This window comes from Lonchura striata, chromosome 5 (genome assembly GCF_050655825.1).
Source record: "Lonchura striata isolate lonStrDom1 chromosome 5, ASM5065582v1, whole genome shotgun sequence".
NCBI classification, from domain to species: Eukaryota; Metazoa; Chordata; class Aves; order Passeriformes; family Estrildidae; genus Lonchura; species Lonchura striata.
Genome location: NC_140707.1, coordinates 5,573,329 through 5,593,776, shown reverse-complemented (window position 1 = coordinate 5,593,776; position 20,448 = coordinate 5,573,329). Strand labels below are relative to the sequence as shown.

The 20,448-nt window shown below is 52.8% G+C and overlaps 1 long non-coding RNA gene and 1 pseudogene across 1 annotated transcript in view; both read left to right on the top strand.

The window, feature by feature from the left end:
- Positions 1–20,448, top strand: part of LOC146767165 (uncharacterized) — a 183,841-nt gene that overhangs the window by 109,146 nt on the left and 54,247 nt on the right. The gene's annotated exons all lie outside the window — the stretch shown is intronic.
- On the top strand, positions 2,594–4,301 carry LOC146767166 (olfactory receptor 14A16-like; annotated as a pseudogene).

Sequence of the window (20,448 nt, the reverse complement as noted above, 5' to 3'; positions counted from 1 at the left end):
TATATGGAGAGAGGAAGTGTTCTGAAAATTTTGTTCTGATTATTATTACTCTTTCTTTAGTTATTGTTAATAAAATTTTATTTATACCCTTTTAAAGTTTTGAGCCGACTTTGCCTTTCTCCTAATCCTATCTCACAGCTGGAAATGAGTAAGTATATTCTAGTGAGTGCACTGGTAATTAGCCAACACTGAACCCACGCCACTAATTGAAGCATTGGCTAAGAAATCTCAAAATGGTGAACCAAAACCACTACAGAAACTTCCTGATGAACTGCCCCAGACAAGAGGGAAATCGAGGCACAGCCATGGTTTGTCAGGACTTGCTTGATCCTAATGAGCCCCGTGGTGCCTTTGGAGCTGAGCCCTGGAACCTCAAGGCCTGAGAGGAGATTGCACAAACCTTTCCAGGAGGCAAAAGTCAGAAAAAAACCCCAAAGTTTCTCCAGGTATTAATGGGACCCACTGAGGTCCATCCCCAACAACCGTTCCTGATGGACTCCTTGGAGGAGAGAACTGGAGGCCAGGATGGCACAAAAACCTCTCAGACACTCAAAATGGTACAAAAACCTCTCATTTTCGAAGAAGAATTCAAAGACCCTCACAAAGGTTGAGTATCTCAGAGTATTAATGAGCCCCACTGAGTGTCAGTACAAAGCTCTCAAAGGACTCATTAAAGCAGATAATTGGGGCCATGATTGCACAAACTTCTCACAAAGTCTGTAACAAAAGTGAAACACCAAGTACCTTAAAAGAACTGAAGTACCTTGAAGCATTAATGAGCCCCACTAAGTACTGTGACTTACAAAGACTCTTCAGGGACTAATTTCAGGAGATAATTGGAGGCCATGATTGCACAAAGCTCTCACAGACTCCAAGGCAAAAGCAAAAGCCAAAGTCCTTTGAAAAACCTTCAGTCCCTGGGAGCATGAAGGAGCCCCCAGGGCCATTCCTGACCAAGGCTCCCCAGGGACTCCTTCCAGCAGATCCTTGAGGCCACTGGGATGTGGGCATGGGGGGGATGCTGAGGGCAGGAGCAGGGGCTGACAGTGCCCAGCCTGGCTGGGGCTGTGCCAGGAGGCCCCAGGGCCTCAGGACAAGGTGTCTCCTCACAGCCTTTGGTGGCACAGACCCTGCTGTGCCCCAGGGCACCAAGACTTGGCTTCTCTTTGTCCCCACCTGGCATCAGTGCCTCCAGTTCTCTGCTCTGCCTGGGGTCTGGGGACACTTTCTCAGTCGTGTCCCTCAGTGGGACCCATTAAAAGTCCAAGAAACTTTGGAGTTGGATTCTGACTTGGAGTTCTGCAGAGGTTTCTGCAGCTCCTTCTCAGGGCCTGATGTTCAGGGCCTGAGCACAAAGCCCCAGAGGGTCATTAAAGTCCTTGTGCTGTGTCTGTGCTGCTGAGCTGGGCCAGGCTCCTGGCACAGAGGGTGATGCTGGTAACCAAGCAGAGCTTCAAAAGCACATTTCTCTTGCTGAGCAGCTCTTCTGCCAGCCCAGCAGGGCTGGGGCACTGCCTGCAGCCAGCCTGAGCCCAGCACAGAGGCACAGAGAGCTTCAATCAGTCAGGGCTGGGAAGGGGCTGAGAAGTGCCCGGAGCAGAATCACTGCCAGCCCTTGGCACAGGAACCTTTGGCTGCAGGACAAGGCAGCTGCAGCTCCTGGAGAGATCTCCTAAAGCTGGAACATCCCAATGCCCACAGACCCTGTGAGTACAACTCTGAGTATTTCTGGTGCAGGGGAGCTGAAAATACTCATGAAGTTCTGACATGCTGAGGGTTTCTGATCATTCATAGAATTTTCCCAAGACAAAGATTTTGATAAAAAGGAGGAAATATCCTAAGACTTTTTATTCACTTTCCTATTATTGGAGAGTGGCAGGGAAGGGGGATAAATATTAATGGTGGATTATGAATTTTTACAAGTGCATGAGACATTAGAACTGTTATTTTAGTGATCAGTAGATTCAAAAGAGATCCCTAATGTGCTTGCAGCCAGTCTGCCCATGGACACCAGCAGCATCACCTTTGCTGGAGTCACTGGGCTCAGTCTGAGCTGTCCTTTCTCCAAGCTGCAAACAGAACCTGCCCCCAGCCAGTGCCCTGCAAACAGGCAGGGTTCTGTCAGGCCAAGGAGAGTGCACAGAGATTTGGGGTCTGGGAGTGCTGGCAGGGTGAGATCAGGCACAGGGAAACACCTGCAGGAGGAAAATCTCCAGGAAGCAGAGAGAAGATCAGGGAAGGCGAGAAAAGAAAACCCAGAAATGCTGAGGCAGGGAGAGTTTAGAGATGTCCAGAGGATCCCCTCCAGTGCAGCCCCTCCCTCTGCACAAGCCCCCTCCCTCCTGTGCCCCAGCCAAGCCTCTGCCCTCAGGGCCGGGGCTCCAAGGCGTGCAGCCCCTCCTGTGCAGGCAGAGCTGCAGCAGAGCCGTGGGGCAGCTCTGCAGCCCCGGGCCCAGTTCCCTCTGCAGAGCACAGGGCTGGGAGCAGCTGCCCGGCACTGGGGGCTCTGGCAGGGGCACAGCTGGCTCAGGGTGACACAGCTGTCCCCAGTGCCCGGCTCTGGGCAATGCTGGCAGTGCAGCCAGGGAAGGAGCTGCACCTCCCTTCATCCAGTGCCATCAGAGGGACACTTGGAAGTCTCCCTGAGATTTCAGTCCAAGCTGGGAGCTTCAATGCAGAGTGCAAACCTGTCCATGAGCATCTTTGAGTCATAAGATTGATGGGGAAAGCAAAAGTTCTGAGACTGAAAATGCTGCTGGGTTGATGAAATGAGCAAAGTGAGTCCTTGGCTACAAATGTGGATCTGGGTTGTGGTGGATCCATCTGCTCTCAGCAGTACCTGGCAGTTTTTAGTGGAAGTATGGGAAGGTGATAATACTCCAGCTGAGAAAGTCTAATGCCCAGAGAAATTCTGAATAGGTCAGAATGACAGACTATCTCCCTTCATTCTCCACTCATCACTTTCCCTCACAGAACTTGCTCTGCTCTCCCTGAGGGAAGCAGAAATGCAGAGATTTTGATATCCAGGAATACTGGGAAAATACTGGGGAGCTTATAAAGAAAACCTCAGAACTCTTAAACACAAAAGTACATCCAAGTGTGCTACAGAAGAGGGTGTATGGGAAATGTCTTTGTTTTTAGTTACAGGCATCTCCTCTAACTCTTCACTGTCCCTTTCTCCATGAACAGGTGCCCATGTTCAGCCACAGCAAATGTCCAACAGCAGCTCCATCAGCCACTTCCTCCTGCTGGCACTGGCAGACACGCGGCCGCTGCAGCTCCTGCACTTCTGCCTCTTCCTGGGCATCTCCCTGGCTGCCCTCCTGGGCAACGGCCTCATCATCAGCGCCGTAGCCTGCGGCCACCACCTGCACACGCCCATGTTCTTCTTCCTGCTCAACCTGGCCCTCAGCGACCTGGGCTCCATCTGCACCACTGTCCCCAAAGCCATGCACAATTCCCTCTGGGACACCAGCACCATCTCCTACACAGGATGTGCTGCCCAACTATTTTTTTTTGCCTTCTTCATTTCAGGAGAGTTTTCCCTCCTGACCATCATGTGCTACGACCGCTATGTGTCCATCTGCAAACCCCTGCACTACGGGACCCTCCTGGGCAGCAGAGCTTGTGCCCACATGGCAGCAGCTGCCTGGGCCAGTGGCTTTCTCAATGCTCTCATGCACACAGCCAATACATTTTCCCTTCCCCTGTGCAATGGCAATGCCCTGGGCCAGTTCTTCTGTGAAATCCCGCAAATCCTCAAGATCTCCTGCTCACACTCCAAACTCAGGGAACTTGGGCTTATTGTGCCAAGTGCTCTTCTATATTTTGGCTGTTTTGTGTGCACTGTTTTCTCCTATGTGCAGATCTTCAGGGCCGTGCTGAGGATCCCCTCTGAGCAGGGACGGCACAAAGCCTTTTCCACCTGCCTCCCTCACCTGGCTGTGGTCTCTGTGTCAGCTCTGGCACATTTGCTTACCTGAAGCCCACCTCAATGTCCTCCCCATCCCTGGATCTGTCAGTGTCAGTTCTGTACTCGGTGGTGCCTCCAGCCCTGAACCCCCTCATCTACAGCCTGAGGAACCAGGAGCTCAAAGGTGCAGTGTGGAGACTGATGACTGGATGCTTTCAGGAACATTAAACTGCTGCCCAATTTCTGCAAAACACTTTTAATACGAGTAAATTTTGATACTTCTTGTTTTCCTTTTGGAGGTTATTTTTCTTTGTAGTACATTTTAATGTTGTCCACAAAGAAACGTCAGGAGCCCCTGTTTGCATTGCACACAGCAGGCGGGAGCATCCGCATGCTGGTGCTGTGGGGACATGAACCTGAGGCAGCACAAATGCCATCAGCCCCTGGGACCAGGAAGGGCTGGGGGACACCAGGGAAACCACTCAGCTTTGTCTTGGCCTCTGCAGTCAGCCAGAAAGTTTGTTCCCATCAGCTGGGAGTTTCCTGTCCCTCTGCAGACGCTGCTGCTCAGAGCCAGAGCTGCCTGGCAGCCACCCCCAAACTGCCCTGAGCATTTCCTTGGCTTCACCTTTGTTTTCTTTCCTCTTCCTGCTACAGATTTCTTCCTGTTGCCCACCCCTGTTCCCTGCCCTGCACACAGCCCATTCCTGTTTGCCCTTTCCTCTCTGGCCCCACTCCCCATTGCAGTTCCTGACTTGGCACCATGGGAACATCCCTTGGGGAGCAGGATCATCCCACAAGTGCTGCAGGAATTGTCTGCAGGCTCCTGCAGTGCCTGGTGCTGCTGCCTTGCCAGAGGCACCCCAGGCCAGGGGGGCACATCTGGGCTGCTGTGTCTGGCTCTGGGGCTCCCTGTTCTGGGCAGTGAGGAGGAGCTGCAGAGGCTCTGCAGGACTGACAGGATGGGCTTTGGGGCTGTGAGGAGAAGCTGAGGGACCTGGGCTGCTGGAGCTTCTGAAGAGGAGGCCCAGGGCTCCTCCTGCAACTGCTCCAATGGTGGTTTCAGAGAATCACAGAATCAGTAAGTTTGGAAAAGACCTTGGAGATCAAGTCCAACCTGTGCCCTCACACTGCCTTGTCCCCCCTGAGCCTCCTCTTCTCCAGGATAAACAATCCCAGCTCCCTCAGCCACTCCTCATAGCACTTGTGCTCCACACGCCTCACCAGCCTTGTTGCCTTTCTCTGGACATGCTCCAGGCCTCTATGTCCTTCCTAAATTGGGGGGCCCAGAACTGGACAGAGCACTCAAGGTGCTGCCCAACCAGTACCCAGCTCAGGGGAAGAATCACTGCCCTGCTCCTGCTGGCCACACCATTCCTGATCCAGGCCAGGAGCCATTGGCCTTCTTGGCCACCTGGGCACTCTGCTGGCTCATGTCCAGCCTGCTGTCCATCAGTCCCTGCAGGTCCCTTTCTGCCTGGCTGCTGTCCAGCCCCTCTGTCCCCAGCCTGTAGCACTGCAGGGGTTGTTGTGGCCAAAGTGCAGGACCCGGCACTTGGACTTGTTAAACCTCACCTTGTTGGATTTGGGCCCTGGATCCAGCCTGTCCAGGTCCCATGCAGAGCCCTCCTACCCTCCAGCAGATCGACACTCCCAGCCAGCTTGGTGTCACCATGGTTCCATGAGGCCCCAGAGTGTCCCAATGGTCTCCATGATTCTATGAGGCCTCCCAGTGTCACAATGTCCCTTTGCTCTCATGGGACCCCTTGGTGTCACAAAGTCCCTTGGATCCTTGGGCCCTGCACTGTCACAATGTCACCATGTCCCCCAAGGCCCTGCAGTGTCACAGTGGATTTTTGGTTCCATGAGGTCTGGCAGGGCAGCAATGCTCTCCTTGGTCCCTCAGTGTCACAATGGCCTCTTGGTCCCAAGGGTCACCACAGTGTCAAACATGTTTCCTTCATTCAGGAGTCCATGAGGAGCAGCTCAGGCCCCTTGGTTCCATGGAGCCCTGCAGTGTCACCATGGCCCCATCATGACACGAGGTCCTGCTCTGTCACAAAGCTCTGCATGGTTCCACAAAGCCCTGCAGGGTCACTGTGGCCTCTTGGTTCCATGCGGCCTTAGAGTGCCACAATGAATTCCTTGGTGCTGCAGTGTCACAATGGAGCCCTGGTTACACAAGTCATGAGGGACCCTTGGTTCCATGGGGCAACACAGAATAACAGTATTTCCTTTCATTCTCAGAGTCCTTGATTCTTGTCGGTCTCAGAAATGCCTCAGAATATAGTGGGGAGGGAGAGAGGACCAAGTGTTTTTGATTGTCAGACATGAAGAGTCTTGATTTTCATATCACTTCAGGCTGCATTATAAGGTGCTGGGGGTCAATATCAATTGGACATTGCTGATATCATTCTATATACAGGAAAAGAAAACAGGACAAAACAGTCCTCTCTGCATTGTTTTTAATACAGTATATTGACTTTGAATACACTTCTGTAATCTGTTTCATTAAACAGAGCAGTATTGAAAACGTAATATATTCCCAGCAGCTTTTCTTTTTTGTGCATTTTGAACAAATATTTATAAGCTTTTCTCACTGAATTCTGTAACTGAAGAGCTCAAGAAAGAAGAGGTCTCTGGAGTAGGAAATTTCATCAGCAACCTCCAAGTGGCTGAGGATGCACCCCCATCAGAGCAGCAATGAGCAGAAATGGGCACAGCTTTGTGGCTGCCCCAGCTCTGGGATGGGCCCTGGGCCTGGAGCAGGAGCAGCTCTGGAGGGCCCCAGGGCCAGGGCTCTTGTGCTGGCCTGGGCAGATGGGATGGCAGGAGGGGCTGCAGAGCTCTCAGCACCTGAGGCAGAGGGGAGCAGGGCAGCCAGGGAGCTCCTTTGGCCTTGGCCAAGCCCCTTCCCCCATGGTGGGGCTGAGTCCTGGCTGAGCTGCAGCTGCTGCTGTGCCCTTGGCAGGGGCTGAGGCCGTGGGGCAGTGCCCAGAGCAGCCTGGGCTGAGCAGAGCTGTGGGGCCAGAGCCGGCTGGGCTGTGCTGGGGAGAGGCCCTTGGTGCTGCCCAGAGCTCAGGGCAGCTGGCAGAGCTGGCAGGGAGCTGGGCTGGGCTGGGAGAGCCTGGCACAGAAACCATCAGTGTCCATCTCAGCCTGGCTGAGCGGGCAGGGGCAGGACTCAGCCCAGGCCTTGTGGGGCAGGGCCAGCGCCTGGGCAGGCATTGAAAACAGGCAAGAGCCCCAGAGAGGAGGCTGCTCTGTGCCCCTGGGGCACGGACAGAGCAGGGAGGGGCCCAGGACATTTGTCAGCGCCAGCCTCTGTCTGTGCCAGCCCTGGGCAGCCCTGGCTGCTGAGCCCAGCTCTGCCCTGGGCTGAGTTTGGCTGTGGCCCAGCTCCATCCTCCTGCGGGGCTCAGGGCCTGTTCCCGGCCATGGCCAGCCCTGGCCGCCTCTCTGCTGGCCCAGAGGCCGGCAGAGCCCGGGCAGGGCTGTCTGTGCAGCCCCACAGGTGCCACGGGCTCTGCAGGAGCTGGCAGAGGCTGCCCAGCAGGGAGGCCATGGGGCACAGAGCCCCAAGGCTGCCCAGGGCCCCACGGCACAGGGGCCGTTCCCAGCCGCAATGCTCCTGTCCTGGGCTGGGCTGCACAGGGGCTGTGGCACCATGGCTGGGCCAGCACAGGGCCACAGAGGGGCCACGCAGCCGCTGCCGGGGCTGGCAGCAAGGCCGGGCACAGACAAGGACTTGCTGAGCATGGCCTGCGCTGGCCAGGGCTGCCTGTGCCCAAGGCAGAGCTCAGCTGCCCTTGGGGGCTGCAGGAACACTCAGGAGCCCAAAGAGCCTCCATGGCTGTGCTGGAGACCAAGGCTGGAGCAGGGAAATGCAGGGCTGCTGCGCCATGGGGAGGGCATGGAATTCCAGCACACACCTCAGCTCTCTGATGGTCCCAGCACCGTGCTGGGCCCTGTTCCAGACTGGAGCAGAGCAGATGTTGATGGCACAGGAGCCCTGCGGGGCTGGCAGGGACCTGCAGCTTGCAAGGTGCTCTGCTCTCCCTCAGCTCCTCTCTGAGAGATCCAGTCCCAGCTCTGCACCTCAGGGCACAAGTGGCACTGCCTGTTCATGGGCACACAGCTGATGTCTGCCTGGAAAGGGGCATAGGTTTTAATACTTGTACATTTCATATTATACAAGGACATTCATTACAGGCGGCCTCGGATCAAGTCCCCAGTGCAGTCCACTGCTGGCTGATCTACAGGTGCCTGGACAGCGTAATAAAATCTCCACCAAAAGACGGAAGGGCTCTTGAGCTGCTGCAGTCCACGTGAGTTCATGGAGGGTAGAACGAGGACAAAAGAGATGGGAACGGGAGCAGGGAGACACCTGCACGCAGGGGAAGCAGGCTACAAGTGTGAGTGGGAAGGAGGGGCCAGAATATAAAACTGGAAAGGGAAGGGGTGGCTAGGGTACAAAAGCTCCAAAGGGAAGGGGTGTAAGGGAGGAGCAGGGGTAGAGTGACATAAACTGGGCCAATGAGGGAAAAAGGGAAGGAGTGGTTTACAGAGAGAACCACTGGGAATAAAGAGAACAGAGAACTTTCTAGAACAGGGGGGATAGTACAGCCAATGACAGACATGAACTGGGGAGTGTACAGTGCATGACAGACATACATTCATCTGCATGGGGAAGGCCGCAATCCAGGGGCAATACTTTTCCTTATACCACTGTGGTTTCCCGTGTCATTCCTGGAGAATCCTACCCAGGGCCACCTCCCACAATTAGTATTATCTGGGCCACTTGAGTACTTTTAAGAAACAATAAAATTTTCCCTCCCTGAACAGGAATTTCCTGGAGGTGTACTGATGGCAGAAGGAGAAGAAAAACTGATCTTCCTGTCCTCATGTGTCACCAATATTTAGTGTATTACTTCGTCTCCTGCTTCCTTCACTTGTTTCCACCTCTTCTGTTGAAAAGCCATGTCAAAAGATATCTGTCCACTAGACCAGCTGTTGTTCCGAGATTTCCTCCTCTAGGTGCTCTCTGGTCATTCAAGTTTCTCTCAACTGACTGGTTTCATGCTTTGAGTTTCAGGGAGTTGTCTTTCTGAAGTTCATATTAATATATCAGTAATCAGCATCCTAATTTTGTGTATATCTATCACAGAATTACACTTTCTTATGTCTTTGTCTAGAACTGTTCCTGTAAAGAAATCCCTTGGGGATAGGGGACATGTCAGATGCTGCTGGGACATCACAGGGAGCTGAGGAAAGAGCTGTGATGTTTATTAAACTGTTCCAATGTTCAATTTGTCTTTGTTGGCAAGAAGCCTTTCTGTGCCTCTGAGTGTCACCAGTCCCTGAGCCCAAAGGACACAAACCTGATGAGTTGTGGCTCCCACTGCAGGGGCTGCACTTGGACCTTGGCTCTGCACAGGAGAGCTCTTCATCCACTTTCCCTCTGCCTCCCTCTGGGCATGGAGGGAGCTCCTGCCTTCAGCCTGTGACTCGTGTGTGCAAAGAGCAAATCTGAGCAGAATCGGGGCCGGGAGGGTTTGGGGGGACTTTGGGATCTGTGCTGGGCACAGAAGGTGTTTTCCATTGCTCTGAGACTGTCTGCTGTGCAAAGCAGATTTAATATCCAGCAGAGGAATGACTTTTGCATTTGATGGAGCTGTGCCTTCCCTTGGCTTTGTTGGCTGGCAAGAAATTAACATCCCTCTGTGTCTGGGGCAGCTCCTTCTCCAAGGAAAGCAGGTGGGAGTTGGAGCCCAGGAGCTGAAACCTGCAGGTGCAGCCTGGGCTGGAGGGAGCTCAGATTTGCACAAGGCTGCTCTGAGTGCCAGGGCTTGGATGGGGGAAATGGTGGGGTGGGGGTAGGGACAGAGTCTGATGGATTGTCAGCCACAAAGCATCTTGATTCAGCTTCACCAACTTTAAGCCTGATCTATTTTAAGTTAATCAAAATGTTCAAGAGGAGAGAAGTAGAAGATTAAGACACAGAAAGAGAGAAAGACAGAATAGATACAGAGAAGCACACAAAGGTACCAGCTCCTGGATTCCAGTGGTGTTCAACTGGAAAGTCCAAGAGGAGGTAGAGTCAAGATGTGTGCTTGCCTTGTGGTCAGCCTTAAATTCCCCTTGGTCTTCCTGGGCCCTTCCCCCAGGTGGGACTTGGGGTCATTTGGTCACTCAGGAGCTGGGCTGGGGCTCCAGAGGTGGCTGTGGAGCATTGCCTGTGCTGTGCCAGGGACTGGCAGACACTGCTGGGCTGGGATAGAGGCTCTGGGGGGATTGGGGTTCCAGGGCAGGGCAAGGCTGGGGTTCCAGGGCAGGGCAAGGCTGAACCTGTCCCTTCCTCCCCTACACATGAAATGTTTCCAGCCAACAATCTCCTCCAGTCTGTCAGGCAGTGCTGGAGGTGAAATCCCAGTATGGCCATTGGCACCTGTAGGAGGACAGTTCTTTTCCATAGGAAGGAAAGCACAGAGCCCCACTGTTTGGAAGGCAGGTGAGCGCCTCACTAGGCCAAGGCCAGTCAGACTTTTCAGAAATAGCAGATTTTGTCTGGGAGCAGTCTTTGGATTTAGGGAATTTTGGAGACAATCCCAGTTTCGGCCATGGGCACCTGGAGAAGCAGGACAGTTCTTTCGCAAAGGAAGGAAAGCATTGAGCCTTCCCCAGTGTTTTACGGACAGATAAGCAGTGACCCTTACCAAACAACTGCCTGCCAGATTTGTCCTGGCAATATGTCCATGGGAACAATCCCTGGATATAAGGAAATGGAGGTGAAATCCCAATTCAGGCCATGTGTGCCTAGAGAAGGAGAGTTCTTTTCCATAGGAAGGAAAGCCCCGAGCCCCAGTGCTTCAATAGCAGATGGGAAGAGACCCTCCAGGTGCCAAGCTGTCAGGCAGGCCCTGGAGGCCAAACCAGCCAGACCTGTTCCGTGTTCACTTGGTTCCTTGGGGCCCCACAGTGTCCCAGGGGTCTCCATGGTTCCCCAGGCCCCACAATGGCACGTGACTCCTCTGTTCCATGAGGCCACAATGTCACAATGGACCTTTGGGCCCTGGGGTTTGTGGTGTCACAATGGTCTCCTTTGGCTCCACAGGGTCACAATGGAACACTGATGACACGAGGCCCTGCAGTGTCACAATGGACCTTTGGTTCCCTGCAGCCCTGCAGTGCCACAAAGGCCTCTTGGTTTCACGAGGCCCCACAGTGTCACAATGGTCCTCTTGGTTCTGTGGGGACTCCCAGGGTCACAATGGTCTCACTGGTGCCATGAGGCCTCACAGTATTGTAGCATAATATCCCCATTGTGGTGATAATTAGCATTGACTCCATGATTCCAGAAGGCTGATCAATTGCTTTATTATATTATACTATACTATACTATACTATACTATACTATATTATACTGTACTATACTATACTATACTATACTATACTATACTATACTATACTTATTCAGAAAAACTCATCGTGCTTACAGACAGTCCGATGCACTCAGACCAGATTGGTCCTTGAATGCAAACAACAGCATTACTGGCCAATTAAGAAATCACCTTTTGGTAAACAAATCTCCATAACACATTCCACATGTTCACAACAGCAGGTGCATCAAGTGAAGATAAGAATTGTTTCTCTTTCTTTTCTCTGATCTTCTCACAGACTTCCCCAGGATGATGCCTGGGAAAGTTGTGCCTGCAGCTCTGTGACCAGAGAGTTGCAGCCACATCACAGTGTCACAATGCTTTCCTTATTCCATGGGGCTTCATAGTGTCACAATGGTCTCCATGATCCCATGAGTCCCCTCAGTGTCACAATGCTGTCCTTGGTTCCATGGTGTTCCAGAGTGTCACAACGGCCCCTTGGTTCCATGAGGTTGTGAAGTCTCTTAATGGTGTCTCCATGATTCCATGAGACCTTCCAATGTCACAACAGACCTTTGGCTCCCTGGGGTCTGTCCGTGTCACAATGGCCCCTTGGTCCCATGGCTCCCCAAAGAGTCATAATGGTCTCCACAGTTCCATGGGGCCCCGTGGTGTCACAATGGACCCTTGGTTTGATGGGGCCTCTCAGTGTCACAATGATCCCGACATTCCATGGTGCTGCACAGTGTCACAATGGTCCCTTGGTCCCACAGGCCCCACAGAGTCACAATGGCCCCTTAGTCTCACAGTGTCACAATAGTCCCTTGGTCTCACAGGCCACACAGTGTCACAATGGCCCCTTGGTCTCACAGGCCCCACAGTGTCACAATGGTCCCTTGGTTCCATGGTTCCTGTGCTGGTGCATTCCCCCCTCCCCTTCTCAGGCCGCCCTGCCAGATGAGAAATGCTCGCTGGCCTCGGCCTTGGCCAGCAGCCCCTGGGCTCAGCTCCTCTGGAGCTCAGCACAAACACGCTCTGCTCCAGGCACTGCTGCTGCCCAGCCAGCTCCTGGCTGCTTTAGGAGCAGCCCTGGGAACTGTTTGTGTTCCCTCAGGGGCACAACATCCCTGTTCTCACCCTGCCAAAGAAAGCTGCTGATGCCAAGTGCGGCCAGGGTGAAACATGGCTGGGACTGCAGCCCCTCTCTTGGTTCCCTACAAACAGCGATCCAAAAGGAGCCCTTGGAGCTCTCCTGGGCCAGCGACTCCCTCTGAGTGGGGCCTCTCCGAGCCGGGAACTCTCCCGTTTGCTGCACTGGGGATCCCCAACAACGAGGGAGCCTGGGCTGATCCCCCCACTCCTCCAGGCTCAACCCTTCCCTGCTGGGGAGATGCCAAAGCATCCCCAGGGAGCATTTCCCCGCCCTCAGGGGAATTTCTCACAGGTGCCTTGCACTGACTCTCTGTGTCTGTGTGCACACAGGAGTGCCTGTGCTGGGGAAATGCTGCTCCATGAGGGCTCTGAGTGCCTTGGATAGCTGCGCCAGTCAGGCCTGTAAGTGAGGTTAAATTATGAGGTCTAAGTGAAGTTAAATTATTCTAGGTGTTTTTGTTTTGCTAAGTTATTATGTTTAATATAAGTTATAGGCTGAGTTAAATACTGTTAAATGTTATTCCTCTGTTAAATTGCTAAGTTGTAGGTTATAAGTTAGGTTAAATACTGTTAAGCCCTTCTCTTTCGCTAAATTGTGACTGTGAAACTATCATTTAAGGATTAAATGTAAGTTAAGTCCTGTTATGTTGCAGCTCTGTTAAGCTTTTAGGCCATATTCCTTTTATCCTTGCTCTCAATGCCCTTTTGTCACACACACACACACACAGACACAGACACAGACACACACACACACACACACACACACACACACACACACACACACACACACACACAATTCTCAGTTAATTTCTGGTTTGATTGCCTGGATTTTGTTTGGTTTTGTGGTTGCTTTGTTTCCTTGCTGTGCCTGAAGTGTCCAGTCAGGAGCAGAGTGACTCTTGCCAAGGAACTTTGTGCTGCTGTCACTTTAATATTAAATCTGGTTTTTGCTGGGGATTTTCTCAGCACTCTCAACCCCTCATTGGTCACAGGGTGAAGGAGCCCTGGCCCAGGCTCTGGCCCTGGGGGACACGGGGACACTGCCGGGGGGTCCCTGTCCCCCTGTCCCACCCCCACAGCCCCGGTTCCCGTCCCCGTGTCAGGCTCTGGGGTCGATCTCGTGGAACATCCTCTGGGGGAGGCTGCGGCACCGGGGGCAGGGGGACCCGGGGGGACAGGGGACCCCGCTGTGCATGAGCAGCGTTGGACTTCTCTGTGGGAACTGGGAGGGGACTGGGGCAGAGTGACCTCCCCAGTGACCTCACACAGCCCCTGTGATGTCACAGAGCCTACTCTATGATGTCACCCTGTGATGCCATACAGCAGTGCTCTGATATCACAGAAGACTGTGATGTCACAAAGTCACCCTGTGAAGTCACAGTCTGTTCTGTGCTGTCACAACCTGCTCTATGATGTTACACAGCCAACTGGTGATGTCACAACCCTCTCTCTGATGCCACAGAGCCACCCTCTATGATGGCAGAGGCCTCTATGGCCTCAACCTATTCTGTGACATCACAGCCAGGTTTGTCATGTCACAATTGCCTCAGTGATGTCACAAAACCGTCAAGATCTCAGTTACATTGAAACATTGAAGTTTCTTGAACTTTGAAGAGATCCCTGTGAGGGGCATGTCTGAGAAAGTGTCCCCAGGTTACAGGTACAGCAGAACACTGCAGGCACTGATGACAGATGGGGACAAGCAAGGGAAAGCCCCTCTTAGGCTGGGTGCAGCCAGCTCTGCAGGCACAGCAGGTCCCAGGTGAGTGAGGACAGACAGGATGGGCTGGGGCAATGTGGAGCAAGGTTATCCACGCTGGGCCAGAGCTCAGGGCACAGCTTCTCTGAGCAGGCCAGAACTCCTGAGGGGAGACCCTGGGTCAATATCAATCATAGAATGCTGAATAGCCTCTGATCTAAAGAGAAATGTAATAAAATACACCCTTTAAAACAGGAATGTGTATTTCATACAAGCACATTGAAATCTTTCTCCACAACTGGAATAGGAATCTTTCTCCACAATAGGAATAGGAAAACTTTAATGACCCTCTCAGGGCTTTGGTGTTGTTTACATCAGACTCAGTCCCTGAGAGTGTCTTCAAAAAACTTCTCAAGAACTCAAAGTTAAATTAAAACTCCAAAGTTTCTTGAAGTTTTAATGGGTCCCACTGAGGGACACGACTGAGAAAGTGTCCCCAGGTTCCAGGTACAGCAGAACACTGGAGGCACTGATGACAGCTGGGGACAAGCAAGGGGAAGGTGTCTCTGGTGCTGAGCAAACCTGGATGTGTTTCAGGAATGCAAAGGGCCCAGGCCTGAGCCCCAGCCCCTGGCAAGGCAGATCCTGTCCCTCCCTCATTGCTCAGGGCTCTTCCCGGGATGGGCACTGGCATGTGGGGATGTGCAGTGCCAAGGGCAGGACCATGGGGCGGCCCCTGCCAGGCTGCTGAGCAGGGACAAGGAGGCACTGAGGCCCCAGGGCTGCAAGGGTCACTTGTCCCCTCGTGGCCTCAGGCCCAGGGCCAGCAGCCATGGCCAAAGGGCTGCACAGGTTGGCTCTGTCAGGGCCTTGCAGCTGCTGCACATCCCTGAGCCCTCTGCAGCCCAGGCTGTCCCACGGTGTCCCTGCCCTGCGCCTCTGTCCCTGCAGGCTGTCGTCACCCCCGGCTGCCCCACCTCGCTGGCCCTTCCTTTGCTGGCAGCTCTGCCTCCTGCTGCCCCTGCCTGGCCACACAAAGCCTTGGGCTGATACCAAAAGGGTTAATTCCATTTTTACCGTGCCTGGGAACTTTTAACACAGGAACAGGGTGTGCAGGAGCTGCTTTTCCAGCAAGGACAGTTGGAAGTGTAGAAGACATCTGGCTCAAGAGTGCAGTGATAGAAAAAGCAAGGACTGACCATGAGAACTTTGGGTGGGTTTTATGGAAATGGGTAAATTGTAATACACATTTAGTGACTGTGTATAAGCAACACACTGGCAGAGTTACGTGTCCACATAAGGTTAGGAGTTATCCCTTACTAGACCCAAGGCCTGAATAAATGATACCCTCTTAAATAGCAAATTAGTGTTAAGGAGTCTTGTTCTGCTATGTCAGAGATTTGGTGGCCACGGGGCCTCACAGAACCCAGGAGTCAGCTGTGACTCTGTGCAAACTCATGGAACAAAGGGTCCATGGTGACACAGCGGAACCCCATGGAGCCAAAATCCATTTTGGCACACTGGGGCCACATTGAACCAATGGCCCATTGTGACACCACGGATCCAAGGAGACCATTGTGACCCCGAGAAACCTCTTGGAACCAAGTGGCCATTCTGACACAGCAAGGCCTTGTGGAACCACAGGTCCATTGTGACACTGCAAGGTCACACGGAACCAAGGTGGCCATGGAACCAATGTTCTGCCATAGAACCTCATGGAACAAAGGGACCATGGTGACACTGTGGAACCAGGGAGACTGTTTTTGGCAGTAGGAAAGCTCATGGAACCCCAAGTCCATTGTGACACAGCGAGGCCTCATGGAACCAAGGGACCATTGTTAAACTGTGTGGCCTCATGGAACGATGAGCCATTGTGACACAGCGTGGCACCTCATGGAGCCAAGAGTCCATTGTGACACTGTGGGGTCCTGTGGAACCAAGGGGACCACAGTGACTTTGTGGGGCCTCATGGAACAATGGAGACTGTTCTGACACTTTGGGATTCACTGGAACCAAGGGGCCATGAGAGCATGGCAGGGCCTCATGGAACCAAGGGGACTGCAGTGAACACTGTGGGTCTCCATGGGATGAAGGTCCAATGGAACCATTGTGTCACCATTGTGTCACTCTGGGGCATCCTGGAACCAAAGGTCCATTGTGACCAAGCAGGGCCTCATGGAACCATGGAGACCATTTCTACATTTGAGGCCTTGTGAAACCAAAGGGCCTCTGTGGCACTTCAGAGCCTCGTGGGGCCAAGGGGACCATCGTGACACTGTGGGGCTCAGTGACACCAATGGTCTGTTGTCACACTGCCAGGCCTTAGGTGTGGGTTCTCTGCTTGTTTTTACTACCTGTGTCGTGGTCAGGATTGAAGGTACTTGAGAAGATAGTTGGTGTTCAAACTCAGGTGCTGATTGTTTCTCATCAGTGTTGCAGCCTCACAACTGTGAGTTCTGCAGTCTTTCATTAGCAAGTCACAAAACGGCCAAATATCTCTTGTTAGAAGGTCTTTTAAAACTACCCAACCAAGGAATGACACCTAAATTATTTTCCCTTTTAACCCAATAACTGATCCCTCGAAGCCAGCAGTGAGGACTTTTCTGTCCAATCACAAAATATCACCCAAACCCATGAAGAAGGAGGTAAGAAGAAGGTAAATAAGAAGAACCTGTCTCCACCCTAAAACCACAAACACTGCTGTCCTTCCCAGGAGCTGTTCTTCAGCTGCCTCGGGAGACCCTTTGGCCTCTGGACCCACACTCTGGCTCCATTATTAGCACTGCTGTAATGCAAACACTTTATCTCCACTAACAGCAGTGATTTGAGGTGGATCTCCTTTTTTCCCAATTGTTTTAAACACTGACAATATCAATAATTGTGCTACCCTGTCATGGGTTTGGATAATCCAATCTTGTTCACTATTGTTTAACCAAATTACTTCAATTTCTCCTTGATAATCTGCATCAGTTCCTCCTCCCATGACGGGGCACTGGCGCGGGGAGGCGGGCGCTGCCGAGGGGAGCCGCGCGCTGATTGGTCGGTCCGGCACGGGGCGCGCCGCTATTGGCTGGGGAGCCGGCGCGAGGCGGAGGCGGGAAACTGTGAGGGGAGCGCGGCTGAGGAGGAGCTGAGGGGGGGCCGGGGGGAGCTGGGGGGGTTTGGGGCGGGTCTGGGGAGAAATTGGGGATTTTGGGGGGGATTGACGGGAAATAGGGGGTGTGCGGTGGGTTTGGGGGGAATGAGGGGTCTGAGGGGGCTTTGGTGGGTCTGAGGGGGTTTAGGGAGCTCAGGGGGGAGCTTGAGAGGGTCTGGAGCGTTCTCAGGTGGGTGTAGGGGGAACTGAGGGGAATTGGATTGTGAGAGGAGCTGGGAGGTTCCCGGCAGCGCCGGGAAAGCCCAAAGCCCCGCGGCAGTGCCGCATCCCGGCCGGAGCTGCCCCGGGAGCCCCGCGGGGCCGGGGCCGGGGCCGGGATGCGCCGTCCCAGCGGATCCAGCGCGCCCGGCCGGGCTCGGCCAGCGCGGCCCAGGGCAGGGAGCGCTGGTGGGGCGGGAGCGGGAGCGGAGCGCGAACGGGACCAGCGCAGAGCCAAGGGGGGAGAGGCCCCGGCCCCACAGAGAGCGGGGCCGGAGCGCGGGGCCGGGCGGGGATGGCTCGGCGATTGTTCCGGGCGGTTCGGGCACTCGCAGCGATCTCTGCGGGATTCTTGGGCTGCTCCTGGGAGGTTTGGCTGGGATTTTGAGGGAAGTTTCTGTGGGGATTTTTTGGGTGCATTTCCTCGCACTTCGGGTGGGATGTGATAGGACTTGGGGGCATTTTTTGTGGGATTTGAGAGGGGTTTGGTGGGATTTTGGTACGAATTTTTTGAGTGGATTTGGTGTGGATTTTGGGGTTTTTTGGAGAAATTTTGGTGGGATATTTTGGGTGATTTGGTGGAATTTTTTTTGTGTGGATTTTGTGTGATTGTGGGATTTTTGGGGGCATTTTTGTACAGTTTTTTTCTGTGTGGATTCTGTGGGATTTTCGTGGGAATTTAGTGGGAGTTTTTGAGGGATTTTTCTGTGGGATTTCTGAGGATTTTGAGGGCAATTTTTTATGGGGATTTTGAGGGATTTCTATGAGCCTTGGGGTGATTTTTGTGAGGAGTTTTGGGGTGAGTTTTGTGGGCTTTTGGGTGGAATTTTTGTGGAGATTTTCCTGGGATTTTGTGTGGATTTTCTGGCATTTTCGAGGATTCTATGGTGGAATTTTACGTGATTTTAATGGTATTTTTGGTGGTATTTTTTGTGAGGATTTTGAGTGATTTTTATTGGATTTTGGTGGGGTTTTGGGGGTATTTTTTGGGAGATTTTTGCTGGATTTTGGGTAGTTTTTTTGGGGATTTTATGGGATTTTGGTGATATTTTTGTGGGGGATTTTGGGGAGATTTTTGTGAGTTTTTTTTAATTATTAATATTTCGGTGGGGTATTTTTTTGTGGGTTTTTTTCAGGATTTTGGTGGGATTTTGGTGTTTTCTCTTGGGATTTTGGGCAGATTTTGTGTTGCGTATCCAGAGTGACTTTGGGCAGCTCTGGGGCAGCTTTTGGGATTTGTCTCCCGTGTCCCCCAGCTGTGGCAAAGCCCCGAAGCACATCCTGTTCCTGCCCAGCTCCCTGAGCAGCCCCAGGAGCTGATGCTCCCCCTGCTCCTCAGCCAGGGAGATCTGGGGCAATCCCAGCATTCCGGGCATTCCGGCCGGGCTTTGGGGCACTGCGGGATTTTGGGGCTTGGGGGGTGAGAGGCTGAGGGGGCTTGGGGCTGGATTTTTTTTGGACAATATTGGAATTTTGGGGGGGAATGTCTGGATTTTTAGGAGGAAATTTCTGAGTTTTTTGAGGAAAATAACAAATTTGAGTGGGAGGAAATTCTGGACTTCTTAGGGAGGAAATATTTGGAGTTTTGGTGGGAAATTTCTGGATTTTTGGGGACGAATTTCTGGATTTTTTAGGGGGGAATTTCTGAATTTTTTTGGTGGGGGAGTTTCTGGTTTTTTGGGGAGGGATTTTTGGATTTTTTTGAGGGGGAATTTCTGGATTTTTTGGGAATGTTTCTGTATTGTTTGGAAATTATTCCGGATGGGGAACAGGGTTGGGTTTGGATTTGGGGAGAAATGTTTCTGGATTTTCTGGGTAAATTTCCTAGTTTTTTGAGAATATTTCAGGAGTTTTTTGAGGAACATTTCTGGATTTCTTTGGGGAACATTTCTGAATTTCTGGGGGAAATGTTTAGGATTTTTTTTTTTTTTGAGCATTTCTTGATTTTGGGGGATATTCCCGGGTGTCTGGGGAACATTCCTGGGTGTCTGGGGAACATTCCCGGGGTGTATGGGGGAGGTCCCCGGGGTGTCTGGGGGAGGTTCCCGGGTGTCTGGGGAACATTCCCAGGTGTCTGGGGAAGGTTCCCGGGTGTCTGGGGAACATTCCCGGGTGTCTGGGGAAGGTTCCCGGGTGTCTGGGGAAGGTTCCCGGGTATCTGGGGAAGGTTCCCGGCTGTCTGGGGAAGGTTCCCGGGTGTCTGGGGAAGGTTCCCGGGTGTTCCAGGCTCTCCTGGCCCCGTTCCCATCCCAGGTTCCCGGGGTTCCAGGAGCTGCGCTGGTGCCCGGGTGCCGCGACATCGCCTCGCTGCAGTTGGACACCGAGGTGCAGGCGGGCGCCGCCCGCGAGGCCCTGCAGGGCTCCAGCATCACCCAGAGCCACCCATGGAGATCTCCTTCGCCAAAAAGTGACCCAGAACACCCCAAACCCCACCAAAATAACCCCAACCCCCCCCAAAATGGGCCTGAAATACCCCTCAAAAACTGCCTCAAACCCGCCACTAAATAATCAAAATCTGCCCCCAAACACCCCAAATCCCTCCAAACCACCCTGTAATCTCAGAGGAATGCCCTGAAATCCCTCCAAACCACCCCGAAATTCTTCAAAGCTGCACCAGAATACCCTAAACATGCCCCAAAACACCTCAAATGCCTTCAAGATGCCCCAAAATCCCATGGAAACACCCTGCAGTCCCTCCAGACCACCTAAAAATCCCATAGAAATACCCTGAAATCCCTCAAAGCACCCCAAAATCCCATAGAAACCCCTGAAATCCCATAAAAGTGCTCCCAAATCCCATAGAAACACCCAAAAATCCCTCAAAACCACACCTAAACACCCTAAATCCCATAAAATTGCACCCAAATCTCATAGACCTGCCACCAAATCCCAAGAAAATACTCCAAAATCTCAGAAAACTGCCCCAAAAATGGTCCTGACCCTGCCCCAA